The sequence below is a fragment of the Rhinoraja longicauda genome, chromosome 4 (assembly GCF_053455715.1).
Source record: "Rhinoraja longicauda isolate Sanriku21f chromosome 4, sRhiLon1.1, whole genome shotgun sequence".
NCBI classification, from domain to species: domain Eukaryota; kingdom Metazoa; phylum Chordata; class Chondrichthyes; order Rajiformes; family Arhynchobatidae; genus Rhinoraja; species Rhinoraja longicauda.
The window spans coordinates 5,807,301-5,825,612 of NC_135956.1; positions in this window are offsets into that span (position 1 = coordinate 5,807,301).

Sequence of the window (18,312 nt, forward strand, 5' to 3'; positions counted from 1 at the left end):
AAGGAAGGAAGGAAGGAAGGAAGGAAGGAAGGAAGGAAGGAAGGAAGGAAGGAAGGAAGGAAGGAAGGAAGGAGGAAGGAAGGAAGGAAGGAAGGAAGGAAGGAAGGAAGGAAGGAAGGAAGGAAGGAAGAAGGGAAGGAAGGAAGGAAGGAAGGAAGGAAGGAAGGAAGGAAGGAAGGAAGGAAGGAAGGAAGGGAAGGAAGGAAGGAAGGAAGGAAGGAAGGAAGGAAGGAAGGAAGGAAGGAAGGAGGAAGGAAGGAAGGAAGGAAGGAAGGAAGGAAGGAAGGAAGGAAGGAAGGAAGGAAGGAAGGAAGGAAGGAAGGAAGGAAGGAAGGAAGGAAGGAAGGAAGGAAGAAGGAAGGAAGGAAGGAAGGAAGGAAGAAGGAAGGAAGGAAGGAAGGAAGGAAGGAAGGAAGGAAGGAAGGAAGGAAGGAAGGAAGGAAGGAAGGAAGGAAGGAAGGAAGGAAGGAAGGAAGGAAGGAAGGAAGGAAGGAAGGAAGGAAGGAAGGAAGGAAGGAAGGAAGGAAGGAAGGAAGGAAGGAAGGAAGGAAGGAAGGAAGGAAGGAAGGAAGGAAGGAAGGGGAGGAAGGAAGGAAGGAAGGAAGGAAGGAAGGAAGAAGGAAGGAAGGAAGGAAGGAAGGAAGGAAGGAAGGAAGGAAGGAAGGAAGGAAGGAAGGAAGGAAGGAAGGAAGGAAGGAAGGAAGGAAGGAAGGAAGGAAGGAAGGAAGGAAGGAAGGAAGGAAGGAAGGAAGGAAGGAAGGAAGGAAGGAAGGAAGGAAGGAAGGAAGGAAGGAAGGAAGGAAGGAAGGAAGGAAGGAAGGAAGGAAGGAAGGAAGAAGGAAGGAAGGAAGGAAGGAAGGAAGGAAGGAGGAAGGAAGGAAGGAAGGAAGGAAGGAAGGAAGGAAGGAAGGAAGGAAGGAAGGAAGGAAGGAAGGAAGGAAGGAAGGAAGGAAGGAAGGAAGGAAGGAAGGAAGGAAGGAAGGAAGGAAGGAAGGAAGGAAGGAAGGAAGGAAGGAAGGAAGGAAGGAAGGAAGGAAGGAAGGAAGGAAGGAAGGAAGGAAGGAAGGAAGGAAGGAAGGAAGGAAGGAAGGAAGGAAGGAAGGAAGGAAGGAAGGAAGGAAGGAAGGAAGGAAGGAAGGAAGGAAGGAAGGAAGGAAGGAGAGGAAGGCAGGAAGGAAGGAAGGAAGGAAGGAAGGAAGAAGGAAGGAAGGAAGCGAAGGAAGGAAGGAAGGAAGGAAGGGAAGGAAGGAAGGAAGGAAGGAAGGAAGGAAGGAAGGAAGGAAGGAAGGAAGGAAGGAAGGAAGGAAGGAAGGAAGGGAAGGAAGGAAGGAAGGAAGGAAGGAAGGAAGGAAGGAAGGGAAGGAAGGAAGGAAGAAGGAAGGAAGGAAGGAAGGAAGGAAGGGAAGGAAGGAAGGAAGGAAGGAAGGAAGGAAGGAAGGAAGGAAGGAAGGAAGGAACGGAAGGAAGGAAGGAAGGAAGGAAGGAAGGAAGGAAGGAAGGAAGGAGAGGAAGGAAGGAAGGAAGGAGGAAGGAAGGAAGGAAGGGAAGAGGGAAGGAAGGGAAGGAGGGAAGGACGGGAAGGAGGGAAGGAGGGGAAGGAGGGAAGGAGGGAAGGAGGGAAGGAGGGAAGGAGGGAAGGAGGGAAGGAGGGAAGGAAGGGAAGGAAGGAAGGAAGGGAAGGAGGGAAGGAAAAGGAAGGAAGGAAGGAAGGAAGGAAGGAGGAGGAAGGGAAGGAAGGAAGGAAGGAAGGGAGGGAGGGAGGAGGGAGGAAGGAGGGAGGGAGGGAGGAGGAAGGAGGGAGGGAGGGAGGGAGGGAGGGAGGGAGGGAGGGAGGGAGGGAGGGAGGGAGGGAGGGAGGGAGGGAGGGAGGGAGGGAGGGAGGGAGGGAGGGAGGGAGGGAGGGAGGGAGGAGGGAGGGAGGGAGGGAGGGAGGGAGGGAGGGTGAGGGAGGGAGGGAGGGAGGGAGGGAGGGAGGGAGGAGGGAGGAGGGAGGGAGATAAATAGATAGATAGATAAATAGATAAATCAATCAATCAATCAATCAATCTACATAGCTAGATAGCTAGGTGTGTATAGCGCTAGGTATCTGGCTAGCAAAAGTAGCTGGATAGCTAGATAGCTATGGAAAGAGCTAGATAGCTAACTAGCTAGCTCGCTAGATAGATATCTAGCTATCTTCAACCCTTGCCGTGACTTGCACCACCCCTCCTCCAAGAAAAAAATGTCCTTTTGTTTTAGCAATCTAGTCAGCAACTGCACAGAAACCAAGAAAGTATTTCAAATCAGCTGCTTTTGTTAAATTTACTCAAATCTCTGCACTCTGGGCTTCTGAGTTACTTAAACTTGCTCTACAAAAGAATTAAGACAAAGTACTTGTAAATATCTTCGGACTAAATGGGAGAGGTCATACTCATTTAATGAATTAAAGTTGGAATATATAGAATCCAGTAAATAAATTACATGGTCAAACTGAAGAAGGGTCTTGCCCCGAAACATCACCTATTCCTTTTCTCCAGAGATGTTATCTGACCCAGGGAATCATAGAAAATAGGTGCAGGAGGAGGCCATTTGGCCCTTTGAGCCAGCCCACCATTCATTGTGATCATGGCTGATCATCCACAATCAGTAACCCGTGCCTGCCTTCTCCCCATATCCTTTGATTCCGCTAGCCCCTAGAGCTCTATCTAACTCTCTTTTAAATCCATCCAATGAATTGGACTCTGCTGCCTTCTGTGGCAGAGAAATCCACAAATTCACAACTCTCTGGGTGAAAAAGTTTTTTCTCACCTCAGTTTTAAATGGCCTCCCCTTTATTCTTAGACTGTGTGGCCCCTGGTTCTGGACTCCCCCAACATTGGGAATATTTTTCCTGCATCTAGATTGTCCAGTCCTTTTCATATCATATCATATCATATCATATCATATACATACAGCCGGAAACAGGCCTTTTCGGCCCTCCACGTCCGTGCCGCCCAGTGATCCCCATACATTAACACTATCCTACACCCACTAGGGACAATTTTTTTTACATTTACCCAGCCAATTAACCTACATACCTGTACGTCTTTGGAGTGTGGGAGGAAACCGAAGATCTCGGAGTAAACCCACGCAGGTCACGGAGAGAACGTACAAACTCCTTACAGTGCAGCACCCGTAGTCAGGATCGAACCTGAGTCTCCGGCGCTACATTCGCTGTAAAGCAGCAACTCTACCGCTGCGCTACCGTGCCGCCCGACTTTTATAATTTTATAGGTGTCCCATCCCCTCTCATCCTTCTAAATTCCAGTGAATATAAGCCCAGTCTTTCCAATCTTTCCTCATATGACAGTCCCACCATCCAGGGGATTAACCCTGTGAGCCTACACTTCATTGCCTCAATAACAAGGATGTCCTTCCTCAAATTAGGAGACCAAAACTGCACACAATACTCCAGGTGCGGTCTCACCAGGGCACTATACAACTGCAGAAGGACCTCTTTACTCCTACACTCAATTCCTCTCGTTAGGGAGGTCACCGGGCAGCTTTTTGTGTCTGTCTTTTGTGTACGTAATTATTGATGTTCTCTTTTTAAAAAAATATATATATATTTTTATTTTTTTTATTTTTTATTTATAGTATTTTCAATAGGCATACAGAAATACATAAGTGGATAAATATAAGGGAATACATAAGCATAAGCAATGGCAATGTATAACATAAATATCCCCAGGTTGTGTAAAACAAATTGTTATCTATACCTAGAAGATATGTCGGTATATATATGAAAAAGATAAGGATAAAAGAAAAACGAAAAGAGAGAGAAAAAGAAGAAAAAAAAAGAGAGGAAAAAAAACAAAAAAAACAAAAAAACAGACTGTACCAGGTGGTTAACGAAAACATAGTAGTGTCGCCCGCTCCAATCCCCTCTACCTGCATAAAGCAATATCAAGAAGAACGAAAAAGGTTGGAATAAGGTCACATTACATGATATGAAAATATTGAATAAATGGCCTCCAAGTCTGCTCAAATTTGATCGAAGGTTCGTAAACAGTACTTCTAATCTTTTCCAAATTTAAACATGAAATAGTTTGAGAAAACCAATGAAATAAAGTAGGAGGATTGATTTCTTTCCAATTCAACAAAATAGATCTTCTGGCCATTAATGTAAGAAAAGCAATCATCCGACAAATGGGGGGAGATAAACAAGTAGAGTCTATCATTGGTAAACCAAAAATTGCAGTAATGGGATGGGGCTGTAGATCAATATTCAAAACCGTAGACAAAGTACTGAAAATGTCTTTCCATTTACCTTTCCAAGGAAGAGCATGACCAAAACATATGGGTAAGAGAAGCTATCTCAGAGTGACATCTATCACATATAGGATTTATATGGGAATAAAAACGAGCCAGTTTATCTTTGGACATATGAGCCCTATGAACGACTTTAAACTGTATCAAAGAGTGTTTAGCGCAAATAGAAGAAAAGTTAACAAGTCAAAGAATTTTATTCCAATTGTCAATAGGGATAGTAAGATTAAGTTCTCTTTCCCAATCATTCTTAATTTTATAAAAGGGATCAGAGTGTATTTTCATAATTATATTATAAAGATTTGATATTACACCCTTTTGAAGGGGGTTTAATTGTAACATATTCTCCAAAATACCCTTAGAGTCTCGGTTAGGGAAAGAAGGAAGAACCGTGTTTAAAAAATTCCTAATCTGTAAATATCTAAAAAAGTGAGAACTGGACAAATTATATTTGTTAGATAATTGTTCAAAAGATATGAAACAATTATCCAAAAATAAATCTGAAAATCGTACTATACCTTTAATCCTCCAAACTAGATAGGCTTGATCCATCAGAGAGGGGTGAAAGAAAAAAATCGATACAATGGGCATCTCTAAAATAAAATAATTCAATCCAAAAAATTTCCGAAATTGAAACCATATTTGTAAGGTATGTTTAACTATCGGATTGTCAATTTGTTTATGTAACTTAGAAGGAGCTAAAGGAAGAGAAGTTCCTAAGATAGAGCCCAATGAAAATCCTTGTACCGATTTAGTTTCCAAATCTACCCAATGAGGACTCGGAGATAAGTCCAAGTCGTTTAGCCAACATTTCAGGTAACGAATATTAGTTGCCCAATTATTGATGTTCTCTTTGTTATAAAATAATGAGAACGTATTAGTTTGGGGGGAAATAATCCTTTGGACATTCACAGTCACGTAAGCTGTCAGTTGTGCATTGCTGGGTTTGGATGTTTAGTTGCTTGTGGCTTGGCTGAGGTTACCTCAGCGATGCTTTCATTCGACTGTAAATGTTGTTGTCTCTGTGCTGGTCCAGAGGGAATTATTTTCTTTCGACACTGCGAGTGGCTATCTGGTGGAAAACTAATTGCCACAAAGAAATTTGAGAAATGGACAGGGAGTCTTTTGTAATGTATGAGTAGATGTTTACTTGACTGGGGTCTCAAATAGGGAGAAAAAGGCTTCAGCTGAAAAAATAGCATGCTTCAGGCTGGAAACAAAAATTCAGAGATATTCAGCTGTCTCTGGCTGCCCATTGAACACAGAGTGGAACATTTCAAAGAACTTTCATTGGAATATCCAACCTTTATTTGTTTGCGCGCCAGATTTACATGATTGTGTTTATGTTCATTTTAAATGGTCTTTATTGCAACTTGAGATTGACAATATTAGTCTTCTAGAACAGTTTTAAATATCAGCTTGGAACAATATCGCAAGCAGCATGATATTCCTGTTTCAGAAGTAGAAACAATTCATGAAGCAGATATAAATCATTGGTTGAAGTATTTTCAGTGCAGACGAGAATGCAGCCTGGCTATCATACTACACTTGTTGGAGACATACATTATATTCGCAATAAACTGTTTTTCACTTTAATGTCCAGACCCATTCAACAATATCTAATGGAACTGTGTAGTAAAAGCCTCTCAAGTTGATTAAAACAAGATAAAAGTTTGCATCTGATTTGTTTCCCCTTCATTCCTTTGTGCACCGATCAATCTTCGAACATCCCGACAAACATATAATATATATATATATATATATCCTATTTAATCAGCAGCTAAAAAGAAACTGTAAACCTTCAGATTATAAGCGATAAATTCATGTTCAGATTTTTTTTGTGTTGGGATCTTTGCCAAAGCTATTTTGCCAAAAAGCTACATCAGATATATTTTAATATAAAAATTTAAATAAAATAAATAAACAAAAATCCTGGAAATAATCTGGTGGTATATGTTGAGGTGCCCATGTTTACATGTAAAAACCTCTCTTGTTTAGTGATTTGCTTTTAGAAATGAACCATCCAATACAATACAATACAATATATCTCTATTGTCATTGTACAGGGGTACAACGAGATTGGAAATGCGAGATACGACGCAATAAATTAATTAGCTAGTCAGTATTAATTTAAACAACCCAATGAAACAAATTGTAACAGTTTTAAGACAGAATAAAGTGCAAGTAGATCTGTGCCGGTTCACTGGGCGATGTGACCATCCGGCTCAGCAGGACCGGATCATAGCAGCTATGGCCCTGGGGATGAAGCTGTTCCTGAGTCTGGAGGTGCGGGCGTAGAAGGGCTTGTATCGTCTGCCCGATGGTAGAAGTTCGAACAGACTATTGCAGGGGTGTGAGGAGTCTTTGTGGATGCTGGTGGCTTTTCTGAGACATCGTGTGTTGTAGATGCCCTCCAAGGCTGGTAGTTGTGTTCCGATAGTCTTCTGAGCTCTATGGACTACCCGCTGAAGAGCTTTCCTCTCTGCCTCCGTGCAGCTGAGATACCACACAGGGATGCCATGTGTTAGGATGCTCTCTATGGTGCAGCGGTAGAAGGTCGTCAGCAGCTGTTGGGGTAGAACAGACTTTTTCAGTGTTCTTAGATAGAACAGTCGTTGCTGTGCCTTCTTGACCAGCGCAGCAGTGTTAGTGGACCATGTTAGGTCCTCCGAAATGTGACTGCCCAGAAACCTGAAGCTGGAAACTCTCTCCATGTTCAGTCTGTCCAATGCATAGTTATAGTCACACACTAATCATTGTTCTAAGCTGCTGCAGAAAAAAAAGGCGTGTAAGAAAGATGTTTGTTTCCTGTGATGGAGACGGTGACATTTAGAAGCAGTAGGGAGATGTCGGAGATGGTCCAAGTGAATTTGAGAGCAGGATGGAAATTAGTGGTGAAGTGTATGAAGTCAGTGAGTTCTGCATGGGAATAGGAGGTAGCACCAATGCAGTCGTCGATGTAGCGGACTTTTGTGTCCTGTGATGGAGATGGTGAAATCTAGAAACCGTAAACTGGGACACAAAAAAAAAGCAGCCGGTTACTCTCCAAGTAGCAAACCATCCCGAATTGGAAATGTATAGATGTTCCATCAGCTCTGCTGAGCTCAGGTCTTGGACCCTCCAAGGCAGAAGTCCCTTCCTACAGAAGGACTGTACTGATTTATGAAGGTGACTCAAAACCATCTTCTCAAGAGCAACCGAGGTTGGGCAATAAATGCTGGCTTAAAACTCAAGAGAATACCTACTATTATTTGATAGTATATCAATATTCTTTACCAATCCTCTCACGAGTCATTGGATTGTGTAGGTACTTATCCCATTTAGTTATTTGCGGGAAGTGCATTTCTCTGTCAGTAGCCACTAATACCTTCATTGCAATAGTTGCAACATCAAATCATTCTTGTAATTTGAGATGTCTGTAATGAGATCATTCTTCTGGATTATCTCACTTAACCATGCCTTCAGCTCGAATGACTTCAGATTTGTCCGTTTTGAATCAGGAAATTAATGTCTGTGAATCACGTGCACTGCGATATTATGGTGGGAAAGAAATGGAAAAGTTATTTAAATTTGATTTTTATTTGGACTCTGCTGGACGTTATCTTGCACTAAATGTTTTTTTAGATTTAGATTTAGATTTAGAGATGCAGCGTGGAAACAGGCCCTTCGGCCCACCGAGTACGCGCCACCCAGCGATCCCCGCACATTAACACTATCCTACACTCACTAGGGACTATTTTTTTAAACATTTACCCAGTCAATTAACCTACATACCTGTACGTCTTTGGAGTGTGGGAGGAAACCGAAGATCTCGGAGAAAACCCACGCAGGTCACGGGGAGAACGTACAAACTCCGTACGGACGGCGCCCGCAGTCAGGATTGAACCTGAGTCTCCGGCGCTGCATTCGCTGTAAGGCAGCAACTCTACCGCTGCGCCACCGTGCCGCCCCTGTTGTTCCCCTTATCCTGTATCTGTACACTGCGGACGGTTTGATTATAACCATGTATAGTCTTTTCCCTAACTGGCTAGCGCACAACAAAAAGCTTTTCACCGTACCTCGGTACACGTGACAATAATAAACTGAACTAAACCACTCTGAACTAGATACCATTTATCAATGGGGCTTGCAGTGAACTATTGTATGTGGAATGATAGACATATCTTTGATTTTAGCAAATTTATAATCCTCTTTCAAAGCCTCATTCAACTGGTTCCTTTTCCTAAACTAGGTCTGGATTTGCCTGGATAACACGGAAAACAAACCTGTTCACTGTATCTTGGTGCATGTGACAATAATAAAGCAAAAGCAATAATTTTATATCTTTCGGCCAAATGGGACTGGAGCTGATCTCCCAGCTTGATTGTCATAGACAATAGACAATAGACAATAGACAATAGACAATAGGTGCAGGAGGAGGCCATTCGGCCCTTCGAGCCAGCACCGCCATTCAATGTGATCATGGCTGATCATTCTCAATCAGTACCCCGTTCCTGCCTTCTCCCCATACCCCCTGACTCCGCTACCCTTAAGAGCTCTATCTAGCTCTCTCTTGAATGCATTCACAGAATTGGCCTCCACTGCCTTCTGAGGCAGAGAATTCCACAGATTTACAACTCTCTGACTGAAAACGTTTTTCCTCATCTCAGTTCTAAATGGCCTACCCCTTATTCTTAAACTGTGGCCGCTTGTTCTGGACTCCCCCAACATTGGGATCATGTTTCCTGCCTCTAACGTGTCCAACCCCTTAATAATCTTATACGTTTCGATAAGATCTCCTCTCATCCTTCTAAATTCCAGTGTATACAAGCCTAGTCGCTCCAGTCTTTCAACATATGATAGTCCCGCCATTCCGGGAATTAACCTAGTAAACCTACGCTGCACTCCCTCATACATGTTTAAGAAATATGTAAGAATATGCGGTTATTTTTGGGATACGCCTCAGCACTGATTGAGACTGCTGACCTTCTGTGTGGCCATATCTGGATTGCTGAATATATTTTGCTCTGGGTCGTGATCACAGGACGTGAAGAAGCAGAGTCTTACAGTGAAGAATGCAGCCTTGGCACAAATAAGATTCAGTCCTGCAGCAGTGGACTGTATTTGCATGCATGCAACTCTAGCTGAATTAATACAATGATTTCTATATGCAAACTCAATCTTCAAATGTCACAGCTCATTAGCTGTCTGGCTTATTTGTCAGCACTTTTAGCTTGCTCTCTGTCATCTAATTTAATGGAGATGTCGGGGGCTGACGTTGTCGACCTCCCCGTGGTGAGCCCTGTCAACTGACCTCAGGTGAACGACAACAAACAGAGACAGCAGAAGCAGAAGCAGCTTCATAACTTCTGCTGCCTCAAACGCAAGAAGAAGATGGAGATGTCATTGCCAGGATCTTTTTGCCACGTCATTTTGTCTTATTTATTTCGATTTTTCTGCGCACATTCTCATTTAACTCTATCAACGATTACGATGAGATTGCACGGCAAGATTAGCAAGTTTGCTGATTATACAAAAGGGAGTGGTTTTGCAGGTCGCGAAGATGGTTGTGAAAAATTTGCAGCAGGATCTTGATTGATTGGCCAGGTGGGCTGAGGAATGATTGATGGAATTTAACACAGAGAAATGTGAGCAGTTGCATTTTGGAACGTCTAACGAGGGCAGGACAGACACAATGAATGGCAGATTATAGAGCAGAGAGATCTAGGAGTGCAGGTGCATGGTTCCTTGAAGGTCGAGTCGCAGATAGATAGGGTGGTCTAAAGGTCTTTTTGGCACATTGGCCTTAATCAGTACTGAGTAGAGAATTTGGGAGGTCATGTTGCAGTTGGATAAGATGTTGGTGAGGCTGCATTTAGAGTATTGTGTTCAGTTCTGGGCACCATGTTATAGGAAAGATGTTGTCAAGCTGGAAAGGGTACAGAGAAGATTTGTGAGGATGTTGCCAGGACTAGAGGGTGTGAGCTATAGGGAGAGGTTGAGTAGGCTGGGTCTCTATTCCTTGGAGTACAGGAGGATGAGGGGTGATCTTACAGACGTGTATAAAATCATGAGATGATTAGATCAGGTCTTTTGCCCAGAGCAGGTGAATCAAGGGCCAGAGGACATAGGTTTAAGGTGAAGGGGAAAAGATTTAGTAGGAATTTGAGGGGTAACATTTTCACACAAAGGGTGGTGGGTGTATGGAACAAGCTGCCAGAGGAGGTAGTTGAGGCTGGGATTATCCCAATGTTTAAGAAACAGTTAGACAGATACATGGATATAATAGGTTTCGAGGGATATGGACCAAATGCGGGCAGGTGGGACTAGTATAGCTGGGACGTGTTAGCATGGGCAAGTTGGGCTGAAGGGCCTCTTTCACTTTTTATCACTCTCTGACTCTCTATATTTAAACATATATTCTCATCCTTGCTGTTACAATCATCCTAATGACGAAGCTAACTTTTAAAATCATTTTGTTTATATTCCTTCAGTCCAGCTGTGCCACTTCGAGGGAAAAGAGTTTTCAAATCCCAGTCAAACATTTTGCTCACCATCGTCCATCTTCAATCTGCAGTACATGGAAAAAAACACAACTGGTGGGTAATTAGAAGCAGTAATTTGTTAATTGTAAAACTGCAGCTGCACCTGAGGGCACTGACAACCTTCTTTGCTTTCAGAAATGAGAATCAAATTTGTGGCAGAATTCAAAAGGTATCCTCAGGATGAGATTCCATAATGACCATATCTTAAAATGCACACTCCATATTTTCATGGCTGAAGTAAAATTTAACGTGGAATAAGTCACACAGATTTAAAAGGCAAAAAATAGATATTTTAATGGATCATAATTTTCTCTGATTACTAGTTTTTGCTAAAATGTTAGTTGTATCCCAAAAGTGTTACATCTTTACATATTTTCTCCAAATATCTCAAAATAAAAGTCGGTCACGGTGGCGCAGCGGTAGAGTTGCTGCCTTACAGCGAATGCAGCGCCGGAGACCCGGGTTCCATCCCGACTACGGGCGCCGTCTGTACGGAGTTTGTACGTTCTCCCCTTGACCTGCGTGGGTTTTCTCCGTTATCTTCGGTTTCTTCCCACACTCCAAAGACGTGCAGGTATGTAAGTTAATTGGCTTGGTAAATGTAAAATAAATTGTTCCTAGTGGGTTTAGGACAGTGTTAATGTGCGGGGATCGCTGGACGGCGCGGACCTGGTGGGCCGAAAGGGCCTGTTTCCGCGCTGTATCTCTAAACTAAACTAAACTAAACAGAAAATATTCAATTTTGACACATGTTTCAAAATGATTAATGCCCAATTGTACAATTGATCGGAGTCAGCTATGATTGTGAGTTCAAACTCATTACGTCAATTTAGGCATGCAGCATTTGAGCATTACTTCAGTATTTTACTGCAGAGGGTGGAATAATATTGAACTGCGAGCATTCATTGTTAGGGCACTCTGGGGAACTTTTAATATTCCAGATTCCTTGTCATAGCAATTCATGAACATTTCCTGCGATTTTCTCCAAACAGCATATTGATGAAGGGAATCAATATGAAAAGCAGACCAAGTACAAAGTAAATCAGCATGCAAAATGACTGTTGATAAATAGCACAAAACACAACAACGTGCTGGAGGAACTCAGCAGGCCAGGCAGCTTCTGTGGAGGGAAATGGACAGGTGATGCTTCGGGTCGGGACCTTTCTTCAGACTGTCCTCTTGGGTCTGGGGAAGCGTACTGACCAAAATGTTGCATGTTCTTTCCCTGCACAGATGCTGCCTGACTTGTTGAGTTCCACCAGCACTTTGTTTTTTGCTCGACTCCATCATCTGTAGTCTCGTGTCTCTGCTTTGATGATAGACAATAGACAATAGGTGCAGGAGTAGGCCATTCAGCCCTTCGAGCCAGCACCACCATTCAATGTGATCATGGCTGATCATTCTCAATCAGTACCCCGTTCCAGCCTTCTCCCCATACCCCCTGATATGCTGTCTTTTTAGGATTCTTTCCTTCAACATTTTCCCTCCCCTTAAATAGAGAGCACAGGAAAACTGTAAGGAAGAGGAGTATTGAGGGATACACGTTGTATGGGAAGAAATTGATGCTATGTTCGCACCATATTCTGGTAATTAGCAGTTAGTCTTAGATGATCTGCAGAAATAACAGCGAGATATTTCTTGTATTAGCGGCCTGGTGGCGCAGTGGTAGAGTTGCTGCCTTACATCGAATGCAGCGCCGGAGACCCGGGTTCCATCCCGACTACAGGTGTTGTCTGTATGGAGTTTGTACGTTCTCCCCGTGACCTGCGTGGGTTTCCTCCGAGATCTTCAATTTCCTCCCACACTCCAAAAACGTACAGGTTTGTAGGTTAATTGGCTGGGCAAATGTAAAAAATTGTCCCTGGTGGGTGTAGGATAGTGTTAATGTGCGGGGATCGCCGGTCGGCGCGGACCCGGTGGGCCGAAAGGGCCGGTTTCCGCGCTGTATCTCTAAACTAAACTAAACTAAATAACAAAGCAGAATCATGATTAATGATATAGGGGACAAAGCAAATTATCTCCTACCCTTGAGGTACAAGGAGTCTAGGAGTAGCTGGACCCCACTGGAATGGGGAGAGGCTGCGACTCGCCTTAGGCTCGGGCCGCGTGGATGCCGACATCGGGAGCTCCGGCAGCGGCAGCGTGTTCGCCCGCCCCGGATCGCGGGGCTTGGGTCGCGGACATTTCACCGTCCGGCGCAGCCTAAAATAGGCCGCAGGATTTTTCTCTGCTGGGCGGGGGCTTCAATGTCGGGAGCCACGACCGCCCCGATGTGCAGCAACAGCGGCAGCGTGTTCGCCCGCCCCGGATCGTGGGGCTTGGGTCGGCCCGCTGCGGACCGTCCGGCGCGGCCTGGAACCACAACAGCCTGACCGCGGGGAGAAGACGGCAGGGGAAGGGAAAAGACATTTGTGGCCTTCCATCACAGTGAGGAGGGGACTGGAGGAGACTCACTGTGATGGATGTTTCTTTTTTGGGTGTTTTTGGGGTTGTGTAATTTGCCTATTTTAATGCTTTATTGCTCTTTAGTTGCTCTTAACTGGGGCGTGGCTGTGTTCTGCAGCTGCGGCTCACCGGCAGTCTCTCCGTTTTTTTGTTTTTTTTTGTCATTGTCGTTGTTAAATGTACGTTTTGTTTTATTTTTAATTCTGTGTATGTGGGGGGGTGGTGGGGGAAACCTTTTTTTCAAATCTCCTCCTCAACGGAGATGCGACCTTTACCGTGTCGTATCTCCGTTCGTGCTACGGCCTAACACCGTGGAGTCGGCGGCCTCCAGCTGGGATCGACCTCAAAGACTCCGGTCGCAGGGCCTGGACTTACCATCTCGGAGGCTTCGGCCATGGGCCCTGCAGACCGCAACATCGGGAGTTCGCAGGTCCCTGGCTGGCGACCGGCTTTTGGGAGCTCCAGCCGTAGCAGGTTCGACCGCCCCGAAGCGCGAGGTACGGTCGACCCGCCCGCAGGCCCTTCATCGCCCTGCGTGGCCTGGCCGCGGCACTTTCCATCGCCCGGTGGGGGCTCAGGACTTTCATCGCCCTGCGTGGCTCGGCCGCAGCACTTTCCATCGCCCGGTGGGGGCTCAGGACTTTCATCGCCCTGCGTGGCCTGGCCGCGGCACTTTCCATCGCCCGGTGGGGGCTCAGGACTTTCATCGCCCTGCGTGGCTCGGCCGCAGCACTTTCCATCGCCCGGTGGGGGCTCAGGACTTTCATCGGCCTGCTCGGCTCGGCTCGGCCCTGGGACTTTCCATCGCCCGGTGGGGGCTTCAAAAAGTTGGGAGCCTCGATCACCTCGTGGCACCACGGGAGAAGAATGAGGAGGAGATAAGACTTTGCCTTCCATCACAGTGAGGGTGTGCCTAGAGCAATCACTGTGATGGCTGTTTTGTGTAAAAAATTGTATCTGTGTGTCTTGTGCTTTTTAATGTCTACTGCCGGACCCTGACGTGAGAGGACGCTGGCGTTGTGTATTCGCCGCTTTTCCGTCAGTATAGTTTGTCTGTTTGTTTCTATGTTAATTGTATTTGTAAAGCGCTTTGAGCATGTGATAAGGCGCTATATAAAATAAATGGATTATTATTATTATTATTATTATTATTGTGTAATCTGCCTATTTTAGTGCTTTTATTGTTGGACTGTGGGTGACTGAATTTCATCAAAAAAAACTTTTTTGGATGACAAATAAAGCTATCTTGAATCTTGAATCTCTTGAATCTTGAATGCAATTAAGATGATGAGTGAGGTGGAAACTAATTCAAGGTTAGTGATGACGAGGACAAAGGAAGTCCACCAAGGCCTTGAAGAGGAAATGTGTGAGTGGATAACAGGCAACCTGTGACTGCTGTCCCACTAGATCACAGCAGGACATTATCTTGATAACCTGCTGTTGAGCTGGTTTTCTGCACCACAACCCTTGTGATGAACATACTGCTGCAGAGTTACCAAAGAGATAATTTGGGAATATTGACCCAGTTAAGATCGTCTCAAATCAATCATCTTGAGGATCACGGCATCAAGTGTCTCTTATTTGCTGCTAAGCAAAGCATTGAAATGTCTCGAGTTACCAAACTGCTCCGGATAATTTTTGAAATGGTACAAAGTGCCACCATAATGCATGAGTTTGTAGTTTGCTCTTGTAGGCTTGTATACACTGGAATTTAGAAGGATGAGAGGAGATCTTAGACAATAGACAATAGACAATAGGTGCAGGAGGACGCCATTCGGCCCTTCGAGCCAGCACCGCCATTCAATGTGATCATGGCTGATCATTCTCAATCAGTACCCCGTTCCTGCCTTCTCCCCATACCCCCTTATCGAAACGTATAAGATTATTAAGGGGTTGGACACGTTAGAGGCAGGAAACATGTTCCCAATGTTGGGGGAGTCCAGAACCAGGGGCCACAGTTTAAGAATAAGGGGTAGGCCATTTAGAACTGAGATGAGGAAAAACGTTTTCAGTCAGAGAGTTGTGACTCTGTGGAATTCTCTGCCTCAGAAGGCAGTGGAGGCTAATTCTCTGAATGCATTCAAGAGAGAGCTAGATAGAGCTCTTAAGGATAGCGGAGTCAGGGGGTATGGGGAGAAGGCAGGAACGGGGTACTGATTGAGAATGATCAGCCATGATCACATTGAATGGTGGTGCTGGCTCGAAGGGCCGAATGGCCTCCTCCTGCACCTATTGTCTATTGTCTATTGAAATGTCTCGAGTTACCAAACTGCTCCGGATAATTTTTGAAATGGTACAAAGTGCCACCATAATGCATGAGTTTGTAGTTTGTATTTTTCTCTTTCTGGCTGGAGAATCATGGTTAGATGAACTGGAGGGGCCGGGAGTTAGGATTCACTTCATAATCATACTTTATTAGACAAGTATGTTTTGCAACTTCATTTGCCAATACAGTCATACCAACAAAAAGCAACAGGACACACAAAACACATTTTAACATGAACATCCACCACAGTGACTCCTCCACATTCCTCACTGTGATGAAAGGTGAAAAAAAAGTTCAATCTCTTCCCTTCTTTGTTTTCCCACGGTCGGGGGCCTCAAACCTTCCGTTGACGGGATGATCTTGGCTCCCGTCGCTGGTGGTTAAGCCCTCTGCGTCGGGGCGATCAAGCTCCCGCATCGGGCGGCTAATCTCAGCTCCCCCGCACCGGGCGATCTACCCCGGGTCAGGGCTGGTCGAACCTCCTGCGGCTTTGGAGCTTCCCGACATCAGTCTTTACCCGCGACTGCGAGCTCCTCGATGTTGAAATCGGCAGGCCGCTGTTGGAGCGTCGATCCCAGGCAAGTCAAGTCAAGTCAATTTTATTTGTATAGCACATTTAAAAACAACCCACGTTGACCAAAGTGCTGTACATTAGTTCAGGTACTAAGAAACGAACATACAATGGCACACAAACATAACAGCACATACATAAACAGTTCACAGCGCCCCCTCAGAGGGCCTCAAACGCTAGGGAGTAGAAATAGGTTTTGAGCCTGGACTTAAAGGAATCGATGGAGGGGGCGGTTCTGATGGGGAAAGGGATGCTGTTCCACAGTCTAGGAGCTGCAACCGCAAAAGCGTGGTCACCCCTGAGCTTAAGCCTAGACCGCGGGATAGTGAGTAGCCCAAAATCGGCCGACCTGAGGGACCTGGAGATAGAGTGGTGGGATGGAAGATTTTTGATATGGGAGGGGGGGGCAAGCCCGTTTAGGGCTTTGTATGTGAGGAAAGGGGTTGCAGGCTCCGATGGTTAGTCCAGGGCCCCACGGTGGGGCTCAAAGTCAGTCTCGAACAAGGCCGCCAGCTCCACAATGTTAGGCCGCAGAGCGACCGGAGATACGATCCGGGAAACAATCGCATCTCTGGCAAGGTGAGAGATTGTGCTTTGTTTTGTAACTGTATCTCAGAGCTGGGAGCATGGTAGTTTCGCATCTGGAGCCAGGAGCAGGGGATTGGCTTTTGAACTACACCACTGTTTGATTCCACTGCCTTCTCATCATGGCTTACTGTTCCACTGACATCTCCTTCTCATCTCTCCTTCTTCACGCTCCAGTGCAAAGGGTACAAGTTGTAGTGGTGAATTTTGTGGACGAGCAAGCAGCCAGAACTCTGGCTATTAATCCAGAGGCATGAGCTGGGTTCTCACCATGGTAGTTAGAGAATGCAAGTTCAAATAAATAGATAAATCTGAAATTTGAAAAGAAAAATCTTAGTTATTGTAACTATGTGACTTCTGGATTGTAATGAAAACTTATCTGGTCTCCACTCCAAGAACTTTACCTTGTCTGACTCAGGTGTTGAGTTCAGACCAACTAATGTGGTTCACTATTAATTGTCTTCTGAGTTCAAGGACAATTGACGATGTACAATTTCTACTGCTATCCGCATCCGATGAATGAATAATCAAAGGATGGTTCAAGAAATGTCGTTGCCCTCCTTGGTGTGGCTGGCCTTTTGTTTCCAAATACACAGGACAAGAAGTTAGAAATCCAAAGTGCCAAATGTCAACTTGCTCCCGGTGGTGATGGGAGACTTATGCACTCACCTATGCTCCTCCGATGTTGAGAAAGGCTACGCAGACACGTCATTGGGGTTATCAAGTGGGCAACTACATTCATCGACGTTTCGCTGATTGGACCCACGACGTCTCCAATAGGCTCAGCAGTGCATTCTGGCGTCCCAGAACCACCCCCCTCTGTATCTGCCTAGCCGGCTTATTTGGGAGACCAGATTGGGTCTTTCCTCTTCAGCCAGAGCCACTGGCTACTCCGCTCTGCCACCCATGATGTTTCCTTGATAGCCTGGCGTAGGGCTTGTCCACTGATCCCCAGGTCCTTCATCAGTCTTACGGTAGATGTTGCCACGAATCCCCGACATCCAACTTCTACCGGGCAGATCTTTGCTCTCCAGCCCCGCTGTTCTGCCTCCGCTGCAAGCTCTGTATATTGCAGTTTCTTTCTTTCGAAGGCTTCCTGCACAGCATCCTCCCAAGGGACTGTGAGCTCCACAAAATACACCATGCGCTGAGAGTTCAGATGCCCAGGTCAGGTTGCCATGTAGGATAGCTCATCAGGACCAGTCCATTGACAAATAGTCTCTCTTCAAAGTGGGAATCGGAATAAGAGTCTTGACCTGAAACGTCACCGTGTACGAAGGAACTGCAGATACTGGTTTACACCGAAGATAAACACAACATGCTGGAGTAACTCAGCAGGTCAGGCAGCATCTCTGGAGAGAAGGAATGGGTGACGTTTTAGGCCAGGACCCTTCTTCAGACAGTTGATAAATTCCTAGATTGAGTGCATCCTCACAACTTGTGGGGAGGGTTTAGATTTAGATTTAGATTTAGAGATACAGCGCGGAAACAGGCCCTTCGGCCCACCGAGTCCGCGCCGCCCAGCGATCCCCGCACATTAACACTATCCTGCACACCCTAGGGACAATTTTTACATTTGCCCACCCAATTAACCTACATACCTGTACAACTTTGGAGTGTGGGAGGAAACCGAA